General features: G+C 48.3%; 1 protein-coding gene across 1 annotated transcript in view; it reads left to right on the top strand.

The window, feature by feature from the left end:
* The first annotated feature begins 3,957 nt into the window (after positions 1-3,957).
* Positions 3,958-16,578, top strand: part of LOC119379024 (uncharacterized) — a 149,339-nt gene continuing 136,718 nt past the window's right edge. Inside the window, exon 1 of the mRNA XM_037648160.2 lies at positions 3,958-4,280. The gene's annotated coding sequence lies outside the window, so the exon portion shown is untranslated. The remainder of the gene's footprint in view (positions 4,281-16,578) is intronic.

Genomic DNA, 16,578 nt, shown 5'->3' with positions numbered 1-16,578 from the left:
ATATTGGTGTCAAGCACGCAACACAAGGATGCGCGGGGCTGGAGGGCCATCATGCCCACTCTCTTGTCGTCATCTGAAGCTAACGTTGAAAATTGCCCCTTTGTGCCCACTCGGAGCATTTCTATAACAGACTAAAACGGCTACGCTTTTACGCGAGGTGACACTGAAAATCGAAGACAGCGCAGAGCGACTCAAGCAGGAATCAAAAGAGAAATAATTGTTCGTTTTGATTCATGCTTTAAGACAGCCCTAATTTCCTGATTTCGGCTACTTAGCGGGAAAGTGGGCGGGAGAAAACTCCGCTTCGTTTGCTGTAGGGAAATCAATCTGCAGGCCCCTCCCATTTACGGAAGCCCAGATAACAGCTCAAATGGAAATGAATGATGAAAACAATGTATTAAAGGCAGAGTAAACATTTATTTAGTTTGAAGTAAGACCGAAAGACGAGCTAGTTGGTACATATGTATCTTAAGAAACTTCGAGCGCGAACTAAGGCAGGGATAAGAGTGAGCTGGTGTCGCCCCCTCACTCTTGTCCATGTCTTAGTTCGTGCTCGAAGTTTCTTAAGATTTATTTAGTCATTATCAGTAGTGCGTCTAAGTGTGAGGCACTCTGTCCAGGGCCCGACTGTAAAGGGCAGAAGGCGACGCCGCAGGTTCGCATTCTCCTGCTCTCTCCGGCTCGAGCTGCGCAGCATCAACTGTCAGGAGAAAGGTGCGGGGTTGGTGAGGTGTAAGACGCCCTGGGTGTTTCTGACATACCTCTGCAGACTGGTACACTACGGGGCCGGCACCACAGAGCTATACAATGCAACAGGGCGGAAAGTACGAGGGGATCAAGGTGGCGTGGAAAAGGTGGAAAATGAGTTTCGAGTCGACGCCAGGAAACAGTGGCTGTCTGGTGGAGGTAAGGAGTGGTGGGGCATTGGGTCAGCGTAGGGGTCCTTTGCAAGGATGTCGGAGTAGGTTATGAGTGCCTGTAGTGCGTCGTCGGCACCGGTCCGCTCATCCGTGGCAGCCTGGCCGGTCGATGGTGCGAATTTCGATGGTGCGTTTCATAGGTGTGTACCACTGTGTGGCCGCTGCCTGAAGTTCAGTGACAGCAATAAAATGATTGCTCCCGAGATTATCAAGTATGTTGTGCCGGGAGAGTTGGCTCACACATCTGCACTTTAGTAAGGTCATAGTTGGTGTCGCAGAGTCAAGTCCGCGGATCGGGTTTCGAGCAGAGTCACGATGTACGTGCAAGAGATTGTTATAATCGGTAGCCTTTGGGAGTGTTCGCGTAGGCTGGGTCGGGTGTGGTGCACCGACGCCGCCAGCTGTGAATTTTCTGTTCATCCGTGGTCTTCATTCGCCAATTGAGGGAGCCCGAAATGCTTTTAGTCCTGGAAGAACAGGCAGGTTTACGCTATGTAAACAGGCAGGGGCGTACCCAGAAAGGGGTTAGCCACCCTTTATGTATGTTCGTGTGAACGTTTGTATGTGTTTGGGTACATTTACACATGCAAAATTTTAAAAAAATTGAGGGGTAGCACCCTCCCCCCCTTTTCCTCTGGCTACGCCAATGCAGACAGGCAATGTCCCAAAAGAGAGGCGCTGTCCACATGAATGCATCTGCTTTACCTACTCGAAGAGAGCACATTGCTTAGCGTCTTTAACGTTTGGCAGCGGACTGTTTCGCAGGTACCCGCAGACGATTTTTCAGGCTGCTTTAAATTATACGATAAATTTTCAAACAACAGCGCTCAGACTCACTATGTAAGCCCGAGTCATACCGCTCCTGGACAGCTCTTCACGCTGACTGCGTTTGAAGGTTAATGTTCACCGAGACCAACTCGTTTGTCTGTCGGCCTTCCTGAGCTTGCGCAGCCGAGACGATCACCGGTATTACGGTGGCAACTCGAGAGTGATGATGTTTACGGGCTGGGTAGAACACGCGAGGTTACAACGCGAGAACTTTCCGATCGCAAATTGGTTGCGCCGGTGATGGATTGGGCCCGTCTCTCCCGCCTCCCCCCCCCCCCTTATGCACACACGCACACACGTCCGGTCGCTCTCGCCGTAGCAGCGGGGAGACACTTGCCGAAATGGAGGGCGCGTAAAATTAGCCGCGCGTCGTACCTCGGCGGGCCATTCACTTCCCGCCGTCCGGGGGAGGCCACGGTTGCTGTGCAGGAGCTACAGCTTCGAAAACGCGCTGTCGCTCGCTGACTCTCTGTAGACTGGGAGGCGTTGCAAAACCGCGTGGCGAGGTGGTGTGTAAATTTGGCCAACAGCGCTCACGGAGCCCCATGGCGCTCCGGATGCACGACGTAACGTCTACCATAGTTGAAGTTTCTGTACTGAAAAAAAAAAAAAATAAGAATGGGGGAGGGGGTATACAAACAACCTTGAAGACCCAATACTGAGCGATAATACTGTAGAAGGGGAAAGCGCATAATAAATAAATAAAGTTCATAAAACCACGCAAACAAATGGCCATATCCAGAAAGAACAGAGCTATGCAATATGCCCATCCACGACAAAGGAAAAGAACCACACAGACGCAGTGCGACATCCCCCTATAATCACAACATATATATATTGTACCGGAGCATATCGGTGTCAGCTCTGTGCCAGCGTGAAAGAAGACGTTGACGTTCGTGTGGTTCGTGCTCGCCGGGTTTCTGCCTGAACCAGCTTGGTTGACTCACGCCTTCTACATAATAATAACAAGTGTTTGTGGGAGAACACGCTTGTTGCATTTGGTGGAGGTGCGGGGTACGGAATATATATATATATATATATATATATATATATATATATATATATATATATATATATATATATATATATATATATATATATATATATATATATATATATATATATATATTGAAATAATAATGATCGTGGCAAAGCAGCTTCTGTTTAAGGCCGGCTCGCTTTGCATGCATTACACGTAGAAACCTCTTGACCTCCAAAGTGGCAAGAAATAAAAAAAAAAAAAACAGACGCATTTTGTTAGCCAGCACACCATCACTCAATAGAACTGTCGTGCACGCATTTTGTGTTGTCATCAAATGAACTCAAACGTATCTCATAGATGTATAAAAAAAGTAAAATAATGCCAGACGAGGCAACTTGTGCCAGAAAAGAATGTCATTTCTTATCGAAAAGGCCAGCTTCGCCACCTCGATCTGGGCAAAAACCGCTCGAGCGCTGTTAGAAACGTGTTCTACCACAAAAGGCATTCATCGCACGTTTCTTCCATGACCAAGGACGTCAAAAGAAATGTGCAGCATTTCAAGGAGGTTCACTTGCGAAACCATTTGAGCGCTGCCGCAGACACGCCAATGCCGCGTCTCCCATCACCGCCCGCAGTTTGTAGGGTTCACGAGACAGAAGTGCCGCAAATCGTATTTTGAGATGTCTTGTTTCTTTGCGCTAGTTAGCTTCAGTTGCTCACCGCAAGCGTGATTCTGCACAATAACGAGTCACGCATGTTCAAGCAAGCGGGTCGACCGCGGCCGGGCGAGCACAAAATCGATGTTATCTCCAATACTTTCGGAAATCGTTGCGTGTTCCGTCAAAAGCCGTGTGGACACCAGCAAGAAAAATTCCGCCGCCGGTCTGTCCTACCCACGGTCGCGGCCCAAAAGCGGACCGATCAATCCGCCCGAGCGCCCCCGGGCTCTCGCCCCGAGAACTGGGCGCAGCGGTTCCCTAGTGCTGGGGAAGCGGCGCCTCTATATCTAGAGCACAAGTGAGCCTTTGCACTCACGTGACACACTTCCGCCAATGACAGATCGCTTTTCCTTCCCCGTTCGCGGCCTCCGCGTCCCCGCGTGCGCTCAGGGCGCTCGCGGGCCTCTCTCTTCCTCCCCCCACGCCGCCTGCCTTCCCCCCCGCCGCACTCTTGGACTGTTGTTCTTGCGCGCCTGCAGTTGGGGCCCTGCTGCCATTGCGCAAAAAAATCGGGGAAGATCAGAAAGGCGCTGCTTTTGCTCACTGCGGCCATTTGGAAGCTGAACAGAAGGACCGGTGCCACTGCGTGGGTATCTAGGTTATCGCTCGAAAGAGAGCAAACGAGTGAGGGAAAAAAGAGCGCCGGGCGTCAGGAGCGACTGCGGGAGCAGCCGGCGAGACTTGAAGGCTACGGGGCGTCCCGCTGCAGAGCGCCGGTACACGAGCCGCCAGCCCGAGGACCGAACGCAGTCTTCACGCACAAGGCTCCCAGCTGCTGACGACAGGCTTCACCGCCGAGCGACAAGGAAGCCCAGAGAAGCTCGCTTCCAGGTAACCTAATCTACGTGTATGCTCTAGCGGACGGCTCGCTTCCCGACGCCGGTGGTCGGTTTTGGGACAGCCAGATCCACAACGAAGTTGAGTGCAGCGCACTCGCTGTTTAACCTACAGCCTCGCAAATGTTCTTGCAGTATTGAGAAGGAAACTGTCGGCTCGCACTGGTATCACTTGTTGCAAACAGTTGGCGTTCAAACGTTTGCATCCGCCCATGTTTTCAACAGAAGCCAGGCAGATCTTTAGAGCAAGCGTTACTTGGTGCTTTGCAAGTGTTCTACTTGGTGCAAATAGCAATTGTTATTGACTAAAGGTAATACTGAGGTTCACGCACACTTGCGCCAGTGCTCCCACCATTCGACAGACGTCTCTCGACTTGGGCTTGCATGAGCATCGGTATTACGACTCCCGATTGGCAGAAGAAACATCGCGACAAGGGCGCACTTAGTGCGACGCCGGAACGGGTGAAGCCGGTTCCCGCGTCGGCCTGGCGCCGATCCACGGCCCAGCCTCTTCCGCTACCGGCGCCGCCGGTGTGCAGCGTGCTCGCACGCCGGCACAGTTAGCAAGAGCGCACCGCGGGACGTCAGCGAGTCCCCGCGCTTGAACTTGGCGGCCGATTTAAACGGACGCGGAAGCGACCTTTACTGCCTCGCGGCCGAGGCCGGTCGCTACTGCGGGGCCCTTGCGCAACCCCACTGCAGCTCGGTCGGTCGGAGACGCAGTGCTCGGATTGACTTTCGCTTGGGAAGAAAGCGGCCTCGAAGTTACGCCCCGCAAAGTGAAACCAGGTGGGACGACAGTGGGCCGCCAGTTGCGTTCAGTGGGCGTGTTTCCTGCTTCTCCGCGCGAAAGGCCGCCACAGGCGCGAAAAACAGTTGATATCCGAACTCCCCCGTTCAAGTTGTATTATTCTTGTTGAACCGGAAAACGCTGTGGCCGCAACCGTTGCACCGGATTCGCTACTTTCTGGAAGCAAGGATTATTTATATATCCGCGGATAATTGTGTGAAACGGCGACATGCCTCGGAGAGCAGTGAGCTAGCCTTTCAGTGATAGACACGGCTAATAATAACGAATATGGCAGAACGGTACGCATTTAGTCTGCATAGCTGATTTTAACGATTTCAACAAAAGCAGCGCTAACAAAGAATGGACGCATACCACGGCGCAATGGTCTGCGTCCGTTCCTTCTCTATTATCGCTATTTTTGCTCAAAAAGAAATATGGCGACATTTTGGCACGGATTTTCGTGATTTCGCGGTGCTTTCAAGTATATTAAGGCATGCCTTGAGCTGTGTAGCTCTGCCGCAGTGTCAACCAATCAGGTCTGGCCAGTGAGCAGTAACAATATGATAGGATTTTCATAATCTAAAGAGGCACGCACTTACAAAAAGTGGTTACGTTACTAGAGTTCGTAAGAGCAATAACTGACAAATGCTGGGATAGCGAACATACTTATAAGCGAAGGCCGCCGACCAATCAGAAAAAGCTTATTACGAATTAACCTGAGAATTCGTTAACAAATGTCATTTTCTGAATTCGACCCGAGGACTGCACTTTAAATATCACTTACGATGTAACTGTGCACATAAGAGAAAATATCACCCACTACTCGTGCTGAATATATTATTATCGGATATAATATATATATATATATATATATATATATATATATATATATATATATATATATATATATATATATACACACACACACACACACGCGTGTGTGTTGTTTCAATTCTGAAATCTCCCACGGAAAGGTTAACTGATATTGCGCGTAACAGCTCCAATGCAACCAAAATCACTTTTTGCTCATAACATCTCGTGTACTTTTGTGGGCCTATATCGTCCCACACCACTCCCTCCCACCCAGCTATTTCTCTATACCAAACAATATTTAAGGGACACTAAAACAATGGTACCAGCCGAGAAAATAAAGACCCGTATTAACAAAATTTATTTACGTGCGAGAAGACTTTGTAATGGCACACGCTAGTGAGTCATGCTGTTGGGCATTATTAGCGAAAGTGGCCGGTAAATGGCACGCACAACTTACATTACCTCAATTAGGCCATAGATGTTCAACCAAGTGAGGTTTTACAGCCTCACTAATAATCAATAAGGGTTGGTGTTTTTATTTTTATTTTAATAAATCGCCGAACACACAAAAATAGGACAATGTTGCAGTATTTTTGTTGTAGTGACTCCTTCACAGAAATCACTTCACAGAATTCGATCATAGCGAAGGTGTCGTTCCGGCAGAGTTGATGCCTTCAGGTAGTATGCGGATTGGTCAGCTGTCCGCTCGTTAAAGGTTCGCGTGCTACTGACGCGATCTGGCTCAAACAAAGAGTGTTCCACACTCGCCGTCATGGCTAAGAGCGGCGCTGATTAACACTCCCAGGGTTTGCATGTACCTAAATACCCGATAAGTGGACGAGGGGACGACTGCTGCTGTAGCTCAGTCGGTATGAGCATCGGGCGCGTAATCCGAAGGTCGCAGGTTCGGTCCCTGCCGGCGGCAAGTTGTCTTTTCGTGCACTTTACTTTCTTCACATCCATATCACAATTATTACAATACACTTAAAACAGTTCAATTAACGTCCCCTATGCCTTCCTTGGCTGCATTATCTGCTGGTTTTTATTAAGGTTGTGTCGAACAAAGAAACGCGCTTTCGAAAATTCCCTTCCTTCATTTACGCAGAATAAGAGAATTATGTGACGAAGTCGTAGTGGAAAAATGGTAAAAGATGTGCAATACCTTACCAGTGCATCAGCAACCCCGGTGTCGCGTGCATTAATCAGCTACCCTGCAGCGCAAACTTTTCTTGCCAGTGGGCGAGGGACGGATCACAAGGAACGCGGCACGCAGGCCCAAACCTTCAACCATGGAACGGCTGTCCTCGCTGGCGCGTCACTCACAGCTGTACGACCTCTGGACTACAATTGCGTTCACGTTGGTTTAAACAACCACAACTATTGCTCGTTGACAGACTTTTTACGTACTTTGCGAAAGCCCGCATAATGACTATTTCGACGCGAGTACACAATCTGAGCAGCCGGATCTGAGCCGCGGACAACGTGGCGGCTGCTGTGGTCAAGCGATCGCGTATCCTCAGCAAAGGCGCGACTTTTCGTCGGAATAGCATGCGACACAGCAGGTTCATAGTGCTTTTTTAGCGCAGAACGACGCCACAAGACGGAAGATAGGACAAAGCGCTTATGGATTAGCCCGCCAACGCATTTTGTTGCGCCAGTTCGTCCATAGATATTAGAGAGTTTTAGCGCCGGGGACCCAAAGCCACCTGTGTACGTAAGCCCTTGCGCTCTTTTGTACTCTCCGTGGGTGCGGCTGGGAGTACAAAGGAACGCAAGAGCGCGCGTACGCTGGTGGCTTGGGGTCCCCTGCGCTAAAACTCTCTAATGCGAGTTTGAGTTCCTGAACTGAATCAAAATGCGACAAATGGGCGACATGTCAAAGAAACCGCGTTCAGCGACGTCCTCGTTTGTCACTCCTTTGTCTGCGCGTTCTCAGCTCCGATGGTGTGGCGGCCCTCTGGAGTTAACAAAAAAGAAATGTATCTTGTGTGATGGAATTAACTGTCCAAAAATTCTTCTCACACTGGACACAACAACATAAAGGAGGAGGAAACAACTTCATTAAATTCTGAGAGTCCACTAAGATTAGATGGCCTCGGTGGAGGCGAGCTGTCGAGCCATCCATTTGAGGGCCTCCCAGGGTCCCTCTGAGCGAGCTGGAAAGAGCCTTTTAAAGCGGGGAAGGGGGAGGGAGGGGCTCCTAAACATCCTCATAGGACATAATTTTGAGTGGCCGAAATATTTAGGTCACAGTTCTTACAATTTCGATCTACGAGTCCGCATGTAACACACGCCAATCTATGCGGAGATGACAAAGAATCTGTTTGAATTCGGCGCAAAATCATAACGCTCGGGCCAAGAATCCATTACTAATTTCGTGATAGCATCGGTTTGCAGACGGTTCATTAGACCAGGGGTCAGCAACCTTTTCAGGCGGAGGGCCGAGTTGCGCGTAGACGACCCGGCGGGGGGCCCCACGGCAAATCAAGGAAAAGAAAACTTTCAATGCGACTTTAGGCGTGAACATTCTTAGCCAACTAGCTAAGGTCTAGATCTAGGTTGCTCACCGACAAACGCAGAAAGTCGTGGAGGTGTTCATCGGCCAGGTGGTGGTGATGGCGGGTGTGTGTGTGTGGGGGGGGGGGGGGGGAGGTGCTGTTCTGACGTCGTGCCGGGGGCCGCATAATACATGCGGCCCGCGAGCCTAAGGTTGCCGACCCCTGCATTAGGCAATCTCATCTGGTACCTACCTACCTACCTAGCATAATTAGCGACGGCACGCTTGGAATCACTTCAGATCATTTTTGATTTGAGTGAGTGCAAACGCCGTGGCTGCCTCCTCTGTGTGTAGAGTGGAGGGTGATATTACAGATTCCGCGGTTCGGATGGCACCGTCACCGCACACATGCTGTATTTTTGAGCGCCCTGTCTACAGCTGCGTCATCATATAGGTTACCTCCGGCAGCTGTCCTAAGCCGCCCCAATCGCTCTTACATCTGCCAACAAGGGCCGACCAACTCACCTTTTGCAAGCGGGTTGACAGAACTCGCATCGACTTTCGGTTGGCCCGACTAGCTAGCGTTTTCGTGAGAGTGACTGCCGGCTTTCGGCTCGACAAACCGAATCATCCCGCCTTTATCGGGCTCATGCAAACATAGCTGTGGCCGTCCTGATAGCTTGATTATTCAATCCTTCTGCCTCTTATCGACACTTTTCTTTAAATATTCACCTTCACTTGTCCTTCATTCCTTTTGTTCTGTGTAAAATACACTTAATTGTTTCCCGTTAAGTGCAACGTCGAATGACACTGTGATGACATCGAGCCTCCTTAAAATCATGGTGAAAACAGAGAAAGCACAGATCGGCTGTTTCAAGAAGTTGATTTGCTGCCGAGTGGTTGGGGCTTTTATATACGAAACGAAATTCCATCCCAACTGCATGACACAGCGTATCGCGCGTAACAGCTTCATTGTTGGCACGTTTGCTTTTCGTTGTCTAGAAACTCTACGGTTTCTAGCACACTTGTATCACCCGTACGTGTAGCTCTCTTGTTTCGGACTAGTGCAGTGGATTATGCACCTGCAGCAACAAAGGACAGGATGATGAAACAAATACCCCGCGTCGCCCGATAAATTTTGCTTTGTACTCCGCCCACTGCGTTAGTCGTAAATATTAATGAAATCCGACTCGCCCAGCCTGATGTTCCTCTGTGCCGCCTGCGGCAGACGCACCAGGCGAGCCGCGAAGCGCATGCGGCGTGTAAGCGCTCCATTTCATCAGCATCGCATTCTTAGGCGTCCTACGCCGTTCACTGCGCACACGGCAGACGCTTCCCACGCGTGTGCACGCACACTCGCAGGCGCATCGGGTTCCTTCCGGCATCAGAGGGGCTGCATCATGCTGTCTCTCTGCATAGTCCTCCATGCACTAACTGCACCCGTACGGTACGCGTCTATTTGGGAATCAGCAGACCCTGCAGTCCTGCGTTCAGCCGGAACGCGTATTGTGCGAGAATGTAATGAATTGCGGAGGGGTGGGGGAGGGGTGCGTTTATTCGCTGCTCAGTTGATGCAAATGAGCCAGAGGGGCCGCATTCGCGCGGACCTTTGTGTGTGTCTAGTCGACAGGCGTCAAGCTCCGTCGAATGTAGCACACGACGCCTGCTGTGCGGCCAACCTTTCAGGGCCTCAGCCATTCGTCAAAAGCTTCAAGTATCGCTCAATCTTCGTTAGTTCGTTCCATTCTCCTTATCCTTATGTCAACATCCTTTCTGCCGTCTGGAACATTGCTTCTTTGGCAATGCGCTGCCAGGTGATACGCTCGCGGTTGACGAAATTATGCTATGTATACTGTATGAACAACATAAATATTACGCGATTTTTGATGTCACATGCGAAATGCCCATTACGTTTCTCCCCGAACAGCGTGACACTTTGAATGCGCATTCAGAAAACCATGACTCACCAGTGTCACATTACTTACCTCACCGCTCTGCGAGTTGTTTTCGGCCACACCCCGGGCATTGCATGAGGCGATTACGTGCTCAAGCGCAAGAAAGAAGCCACTAACAAAACACGCTTGGTGTGGAATTGCGTACAGGCGTTCGTCTTGAAGGCGGAGGTTTCATCAGAAGCGCGCCACTGCTATGAAGCATTTAACGACGGATTAGTAAGACGGGTGGAGAACAGCACCGCGTCTAATGGGCGGCCTGAGAAAGAACTAAACGTGGGCGGGTTATTACAGAGTTCACGACACATCAAAAAAAAAAAAAAAACTTTGTATATTTTTGCATGCCAGAAAAAGTGAAATGTATAATATAGTGTCTGTTTTGCAGCATTATATATCTTTTGTGTCTGAGCTCGGTAACGCATCTGAATCGCACCTGTAGCTGTTACGTTTTTTTAAAATATACATAACTATAAAGTTGACCAACTGTGAATTTTGAAAGTTGCATCGTTTTGAAATGAACAATATACAGTAGTGTTATAAATACACGCGCGCCTGCAGCAAGTAACTGGCGTTCCTGGAAGGACTTGGCAAAAATGGAAGTGTTGTGTCCACTGAGTTCCCGCGATACAGCAGCTTGTTGGGTATTTTTAGTGACGATCTCCCTTGTAGTTCACTGCCGAATGAAGTTGAAAGGAATCGACTACATACAGTCCCAGTTTGTCAGGCCGCACGCATGTCACTGTAAGAGAGGACTTATCAGTATCTTGGATCCAGTGTCATAAGAGGGAGTAGACAGCGGAAGTGAGGAAAACAACGACTTGGAAATGATCATTCCTTGCCCGCGTGCATAAAGAAACTACGGACAAAATAAAAGGATTCTCGTGGAGCAATTCAAATGCCATTAAGAGCTTCACTCTTCTTTTGCTTTTTTCCCCTAAGCGTTTCGCTTTTTTTTGTGTCTCGTTTATTGCTCTTTGCGGCAGAAGAGTTTTCCGTTGGCCGCCAGCCAGGTTCCCGGGAAGCCGTAGAGGAGCATTTGGCGTCGCCCCGAGACCGCTATGCAAAACGGTTTACACATGGGCGAGACGCTTGTTGCCGCAGGGTGACGTCGACGCCGCAGGCGACGCTTGTGCCGTCACGTTTAGCGACTGGAGAGAAGGCAAAACTACGTGACGAGCACGGCGTACTACGCGCACCTCCGTAGATTATCTATTCGGGAGATATGACGTTAATCGCGAGGAAAACGTCGTTGCGGCTTAGGCATTTTAGCAAAACTGGCAACGAGGTTTTAGGCTTGAACTTCCTGCTTTTGCATTTCACTTCTGTATTGGCTAAGTCTAAGGTTGGTTTATTAAAATCACTGCATGGGGCCGAATTCGCAAATTTTTCTTTTTCGTGAGTAGGATCTTGCCACTGGCCGTCAGATTACGCTGATGATATGAACAGTATCAGGAGATTGGCTGAAATATTCACTTACGAAGAATTTTAGCGTAAGACGTTTTTCTGCATATGGGCCCCAGTCCTTTTATTTCTGCGTGGAACGCGACAGCTCGCTCAATTTGTCCCGTGTAAATATCCGCCCTTTCTGCGTTTGTCTGCGACGACCATGTTACCCTTGCAACAATTAGCTCACGACAGTCCACCAAGAATTTAGAAGATTTGAAGGACCACGCTGCATCGAGCGCCCGGTAGTTGGCTGTACGTCCTCAGCTCACTAGTTTTTTGCGTAGCTCAAGGGGACAATCGATTCACAAAGCTGTGCTTGTCTCGATGTCCACTGCGGGCTCGCTAGGAAGTCTTTAAACCACATTGAGCTCTGCATACCTGCAAAATTTGTGAATTGTAGGATTTCAAAACATTTCCTTGTCACTCTTTCGGAGGACCCAGGCCCGTATTCACGAAGAGCTATTTCGCTAGAATTGTTCGTAAAATAAAATTTTAGTCAATCATGATGTTGGATACACCATTAGCGAACGCGGCCGGCAAAGAGCACTTGCGAAAAAATAAATGCGAATTTCGCACCCGTACACATATTCTAGCTATATACGTATATACGTGGATATATATAGTCTGGGATGAAGCGTACGTGCTGAATACTGTAACAACAACAACAGGTTCCTATTTCGTTCCCTCTTCCCGTGCGTGCACATACCAGGTGACTTGAACCATTCTTCCATCGCGAAACCCCGGTCGCCACCTATTGAGTTTTTATTTAATCGATAACGGCGAAGTGTCTGAATTCGTGCGCCCGAATTTTGCGACGAAGGAAAGATTCGTGGTGACATTGCAAGTACCAAGCTCAAGTAGGAAATTTGCGAGATTTGGCGTTTACCTGAGCGACAGTCCCCGCTCAGAGTTTTCGTGGCCATAGTCGTTCGTCAGGCCAACAACCTCGCATTGTAGCTGCGGGAAAGTAATGGATGGTCACGCGAGCAAAACTTCCCAGAGCTCGGTCTCGTTAACCCTCGCGAAAATGAAAATAATGACAAAAACGCGGTGCTATTTTTACACGACACCGCTCTATTTAGACCCGTGTTCGAGGGCGCGCGGCAATTAGGGCGGCCGCATTAGGGCGCAACATGGGGAAAGGGTACGCGCATCCCGACCCTCATCGATCGAAGCCTACTTAACGCACCGATGAGCACACGCCCGTTTCGACGACCACGGGTGGAGCGACGCCCGAAGGCACTGCTCATTCATATTTGAAGCCCTGCACAATGACCAGCGGTCTGCACGCCGGCGAAAGAAGGTGGAGGTCTCTCCCAGCGAGAAAAGCCGTAAGGCTTCATATCGAGACAAGCTGGCAAAAAAAAAATGAAAATAAAAAAGCCGAGACAGGTGACCTCGTCCGCGGAACCCGCTCGGTGCCACAACTGAAAGGCGAGTGACAGGCCCGCGACACTGTCCGCCCTCGTCCCATCAAGTGCGCCTTTGTGTACCTCTACCCTACTGTGACGGGCCGACTCCCCGACGCCATCGATTCCCCAGAAGCTCCCTAGGGATCCGCACGGGGATAGACATTCCCCATATGAGTGCCTAGAACTGTTTGCTCACGTACGTTCCTCCCCCCCCCCCTTATACGGCAGTGGTTGCGACAAAGTAAAGAATGATGCGCTACCACACTACTCTTTTGTGACACGTACGACAATCCACCTTTCTCACACGCAGTCAAAATGTGCTCGTTTGTGCCATGGTTGATACCCTTACTATTAACGCTGTAGATGTAACTCTACCAACAGTCAGATAGAACAACTCCTCCTACGAGAGAATCTGTAGTTGAAAACTGCGTACTAATTGTAATTGCCTGATGTGTATTGAAATGTCTGACGCAAGAGCCTGACAGCGAAAGCTGATAAAATATTTCATTGAGTTTTCGCGTCGTCTTTCGCATCTATCGTCATGTTTATGTACAGTTTAACGCCGCAAAAAGATTATTTTTATTATTAAATCTTCGGTTTTATCTTCTGAAGGGTTAGTGTGTCAGACATGTGGAAAAGCAAAATGGTTCAACAGTTTTTTACTGTGTACTTAGTAATACGCTTCGCTATTTCTTCACCTTTCATTTCGCCATCCACGCAAACTGCGGTCTTTTTTTTTTTTTTTACAAAGAAAGTGGAGCCATGTAATGAGCAAGTAACAACCGCCGTGACAACTTGCCCGTAGAATTTTCACCAGCTTGAGCATATACTGATACTCTGGCTCGTTCCCTTGAGTTGCATACACGAGGACGCTAAACTTATGTGCGACGCAGTTTGCCTTGTCTGTTTTGTCCCTCATCTATTGTCGCACTACTTCCATAATTTCTAACGCGCCTTCAGGGCACGAGGACAAAAAAAAAAAAACAGAGAAAGAGACTAGCACAAGATTTCCAATAGTTATCTGAATGGCAGCGGTGCCGATGCAGGCGTCGTGATCGGAAGCTGCCATAAAACAGCGCATCAGACAATGAAAAAGCGACTACATCAGGCCCGTTGCACTGTCCACACCCACGGCTCGCTACCATTTACTGAGAACCTCGGCGTGTTCTGAGAAACTTTAAGGTCACTTCTCGCAACGCTTCCTCGTATGCTATCCTTTGATGGCGTTCGCATCGACAGCTCATCGTCGGCAAAGCTCGTTGGTACCGTTTCTTTATTTCGCTCTCTGCAAAACTTGGTGGTTGACCGTCGAATGGATGCCGATGACCTGTAGTCTATTTCGAAGACCGGGAGCTTCCGAGTAAATCGTATTCCAGGGACACTCAGTAATTGAATGAATAAGGTAGGTCGGCATATTACACTGGAACACCATGTGGCCTATATATATAGGTCTTACCGTGAACGAAGGCTTGTTAATTCATGAGGAACGCAATATGCCGAAACACGCCAGCTTCTGATCACCGCGCGAAACGTTACCAGAGGTCTCAGTTTTGCCAAATGCTAGCTTGCTCGGAGGCTACATAGTTGTTAATCTGTCGAAAAAAAAAAGTTACTTTGCTTTCCGAAAGAAAATAATTACGGAACTTTGCAACTTTTTACTTATATTTCCTGTGAGTAGAAATTACCGATATTTTCGAAAATACATGACGTGACACTGATAATTCTATAACTCAAACGCAAAAAAAAAGAAGGCAAAAGAAAATTTGGCGTTGATTTTCGTCGCTTTTTATAAATAATTTATATTTCGTTAATGGAATGAAAGCAGACCTTCGGAAGAATACTTTACCAAGAGTAAGTGATCGAGTTTTCCAAGCGATCATTATTCATGCAAAATGTCTCAACCTTTCACTTGACCACCTCTAATTGTTCTTTAGAAGCACGGTCGAACAAAAGCATTGCCATGAAACAGGTGCACCGGGAATGACCATTGCACTTAATTTAATAAATCTAAAAAAAAAATAAACTATGATATTTGCACTTCGTAAAAACTCTAAGTAGTTTTTTTTTTCTATTTCTTGAGCGTTTTCGAAAGTTGCCGACTTGAAAATAGTGAGTTGTTGGACCAGTTGGTTCAGCATCTTGCGTAGGGGAGCGCAGAAGCGGTTGAGAAGAAAGTGCACAGGACAGGAAAGACGCTCTTACAATTGATATTTATCATGAAAAAACTTCCCACCACGAAAGTTTATGCGTAAGCGCCAGTCATAACAGAATAATCTCCAAAAAGAGCACAAAATGTATTGCTATATCGCGGGGAATTACGGCATCAACCTAACAGAAAGATAGTTGGAGGGAGTGCATTTATTCAGTTAAATCCTTGAACTGCTGGAAAGGAACTGTAATTCCTTCGTCATCAATGTACCGACGGCGCACTGATGCGCATGTCTGCTTCATTGTTAATGCCTCAAGAATTTCTCTTTGACGCCTGCCTTTTGCTCGACTTGGGACCTCCCTCCTAGAAACGTGCTGTGCAACCGAATTTTCTGCAGTGCACGGGTAGGTGCGCCCCGTCATTTTGAGCCTTCAACGAAGTCGAGTGCTCTGTTAGCCTGTTGCTAAAGCATTCGCCTGTTTGGCCAATGTAAGCTTTACCGCAAGTGAGTGGGATCTTGTAGACCACTTCCGTGGCACAGGGGACAAAAAGCTTCTTATCACACACTGTTTTCTTGGTATGTCCCCTAGCAAGGGCACACAAACGGGAAAGCTTTATGGGTGCTGTGAAGGCGAGATCGACGTCGTGCTTTAATCTGATCCTCTTAAGGTTGTGGGAAATGGTATGGATGTATGGCATGTCAGCCTAATTGTTAGGCATCTGTCGTGGTGACACATTGGGTGAGACATCAAGCTTTTTAAGATGGTATGATGCCACGGCAAATTGGAAGGGAAACCCGAGGCTGAAAGTCGTGAAATCTGATGTTCAAAGCTATGGCTTATCTTATGAGTGCATGACGTGGTCAGAGCCGAATTGAGGCATGAGGAAGAAATGTCCCATTTCGCCAGTTTAGTATGAGATGAGTCAAAGGGTACTCCTATAGCACTCCTAGCAAATGTGGTCGTCAGAATTGAAATACAGCGTTAAATATAAAAACTGGAGTGTGTCATTGTCAGGAAGCTCCGCCGGGAACGATAATGAGGCCGAATACTGTTTAAAACAGTTCAATACACTGTCAGATACTTCCGCATTGCTAAACATTAACGGGGACCAAAATAAAAGCAGTAAAATCGTCGACATACCTACATACTTTTAAAACACGTGACCAGTTCACTTCTTGCTGATGCATGCGGTCAAAACTTGCAAGATAAATATCACACAGAATGGGCACCAC

Source organism: Rhipicephalus sanguineus, chromosome 1 (genome assembly GCF_013339695.2).
Source record: "Rhipicephalus sanguineus isolate Rsan-2018 chromosome 1, BIME_Rsan_1.4, whole genome shotgun sequence".
NCBI lineage: Eukaryota > Metazoa > Arthropoda > Arachnida > Ixodida > Ixodidae > Rhipicephalus > Rhipicephalus sanguineus.
Note: the sequence above shows the minus strand (reverse complement) of the source record. Positions and strands in the feature narration are given on the sequence as shown.